This window comes from Arachis ipaensis, chromosome B09, assembly GCF_000816755.2.
Source record: "Arachis ipaensis cultivar K30076 chromosome B09, Araip1.1, whole genome shotgun sequence".
In the NCBI taxonomy this organism is placed as follows: Eukaryota; Viridiplantae; Streptophyta; class Magnoliopsida; order Fabales; family Fabaceae; genus Arachis; species Arachis ipaensis.
The window spans coordinates 72,320,399-72,323,478 of NC_029793.2; the positions used below are offsets into that span (position 1 = coordinate 72,320,399).

The following is a 3,080-nucleotide window of genomic DNA, read 5'->3' on the forward strand; positions in this document are numbered from 1 at the left end:
CCCCTGAAGAATGCAAGGTTAGGTTCCCTTTTCAGATTCTCTTGTTCGCTTCTTCCCTTCAATTCCCTTCAACAAAAAGAAATCTACTATTACATTTCTTGTTCTATAAAATGCAAATAGTCGTGCTATTTAATTATCTGATCAGGTACACTAAATTAATATACACATTTTTTTTCTTTTGTTATTAGATAGAGTAGGAGATTTATTTCATAGCTAATTCATTTCATTGGTAAAAACTAACAAAAACATGTTAGTTTTGTAAATAAAGTGCACATAGTCAAACTATATACTACTTCTACTACTTAACTCTCTTACTTTTAACTTTTCTTTATCTTGTTTTAAATTTATGTAGATTTCGTGATTTGAAGCAGCTAGGTGAGTCAACTTACCACATGTGAATGAAGTAGTAAAATAGGATTCATGAGTTATATATAGAGGTTTTCCTTTCCATTAAGTTATGAGATGAGAAGTTTCTATAATGTTGATGGCTGAGTTATTAAATTAAAAATTTAAAAACCTGTTTTATTTATTTGATGTGTCTGTTGTGGTGTAATTACAGAAGCATCCAAAGTTTGCGAGATAGAGAATTGAAAGAAACACAGCAGATGAGAACAGGGCTATTGCAGTGATGGATACAGCTACCAGAATTGTGACTCTTTCCAAACACAACGACCAAAATGGAGACTCGCCTGGTTTTCTTCGCTCCACATACATACACTAGTGCCTTCTTTAATTAATTAATTACTCCTATTTAGTTAATTATTATTTTATAAATAATAACGCATTGACACTCTGCCAAAAAGTAAAATGCCAAGCCATGTGTATTTAGCAAAAGACACACACAAAAGATATTTAAATGCTGCACACAACTAATTAAAATATAGTAATACCACTATACATACGAAAGGATATGTTATATGTATGATTAGGGTATGAAACTTAATAAGATTGATTTAATTTGTATAAATATTGGTGCACATAAATAAAAAGGATTAAATAATAGTTTTTAAAGTAGTGCTTGCAGCAAGATGGGAGGTGTATATTTTGAAACAGCATACGACACGTCCATATAAACTTTACAGCCAAAAACCAGAAGGAATTATTATAGGTGGATAATAATGCAGTAATATATAGTAGTATTATATATAACAAACAAAATTGGATAATAATGCAGTAATAATCTACTATTACAAATGCACATAAAATTAAACTTCTGTATAACTTGAAGGTTTATGCTGAGAAATACGCTGAGGATCAGGTAGCATTCTTCGACGATTATGCTGAAGCCCATGCTAAGCTAAGCAACCTTGGTGAAAAATTTGATCCTCCAGAGGTTTGTTGATTTTAAGTTACCCTTACATTTATTTAAATTATATATCATGGACTTGCTTATGTGACCGACACCTGGAGATTTTGTTCTTGTTTATATAAACCTTCCTGAGAATTTCTTTTCATTTTCTGCACATACGTGGGTCCATATAATGAGTTTTTGACCAAGTTACCCAGTAAAAGTTTCCCTTGTTTGTGTTTGTCAGGGCATCGTATTAGATCCTTCTCCAAAGCCACAAGCAGAGAAGTTTGAAGCAGCAAAGTACTCAACTGGAAAGGTTCTTTTCTTGCACCGTTTATACTTATATTTTACTATTCATTTAGCTGACAGTTGTAGAAATTTGTTAGGCATCTCGTGAAAGACTAACACAAGAAAATTTCATATATATGCGCGTATTGTTCATTGTTTCAATTTTTCTGGTTTGGTGCAGGATTGAAACAGGTGTCATGTTTTCCTGTCCTAGTATCTTCTTTCAGTAATACAGCAAGAAGTATTTTCAAATCATGTGATATCCATGTAAATTCATTCCATTCCTCTGCAACGCCAGGTTCAACCAAGATCTCTTCTTTTCTCTACCGATTTATGCTCTAATCTTCTGGATCATCTCAATTCATTCTATTTCTCTAATTTTCAGGCCAATGATGGCACTGCAGGGAGCTTCTGCTCTTTGCTTTCGGTTCGAGGTACGTTTTTGCATTTTTCCCCTCAAATCACCTAACAGCTTTAGTTCTGGTTCGCTTTTGGCTTGTTGAATCTCTATTTATGGTTATTTGGCGGTGGTTTTGTGTTATAAGGTGTGAGTCAGGTGAAGGAGAAGTGGAGGGAGTATAATCAGCTGAAGAAGCTCAGGAGATTGGTGTCGTTGTTTGTTTCCCCTACCGCCAAACAAGTTGCAGTCGCCGCTGGGAACCGGATAACGGTTCTCAGTAAAGAAGATGATTATCAAGTGCCTTGCAGCATTTTCGCCGGTAATTATCTTTATTCTCCTCTAAACTATTGTGCTCTTTTGGAGTGTTTGTTGGCGGATATTATTAGTTTCTTTGATCGTGTTGTGTGATTTCAGCTTAGAAAATTTTGTTGTAGATGTATGTGATCTCTATGTATATAAAAAATTTTATAGGTGATGGAATGTTGAGGCTTCTATAGTAATTAACAATGTTTAAGTTATGCATTGGTGATATAAGGGGAGAGGACCAAGGCATATATTTTGAGAGGTCATAGGTAATATATAACACCCAAAATCTGGGATTTGTACCATATGTAATACCATGATAGTCTTATAGAGTTTTGTTAGGAAGTGGCTAGCACCATTTAGCACTCTGCCAATATAAATTATATAATGCTATTTTTCTGTAATATATGTTGTATTTTTTACATGCAAATAATGGATGGCAGCACTCCTGAGGTTCTTCCTAAGAGATGGATGACAGTCATAAAAAAACAGATGGCAAGTTATAGAAAAATGGATGAACTCTTGCTTGTGTCTTTGAAGGATTTTATCCAAATCTTGAGTTTGTGTAGACTGTATAATGTTTCCATTAGCTTTATTTTTTAAAGAAAAACAGTAATAGTTATGTAAAACAATACTATATGGAATTATGTTTGGAACTATTGACATTGAGAATTATTTTATGTATAGTTATCTTATATTGAGAAATTGTGTTATAAAAGATTTAGTTTTTAAATTTTGATATTAAAAAATAAATTTTTAATTTGAGAATATTTAAATGAAATGAGATTAATGAATGAT

The 3,080-nt window shown here is 32.7% G+C and overlaps 2 long non-coding RNA genes across 2 annotated transcripts; both read left to right on the plus strand.

The window, feature by feature from the left end:
• LOC110266657 lies at positions 1,228 to 1,764 on the plus strand. The gene is made up of 2 exons (XR_002354119.1): positions 1,228 to 1,333; positions 1,536 to 1,764. It is a non-coding gene; the product is annotated as an uncharacterized LOC110266657 (long non-coding RNA).
• On the plus strand, positions 2,265 to 2,848 carry LOC110267284. The gene is made up of 3 exons (XR_002354711.1): positions 2,265 to 2,298; positions 2,451 to 2,551; positions 2,726 to 2,848. It is a non-coding gene; the product is annotated as an uncharacterized LOC110267284 (long non-coding RNA).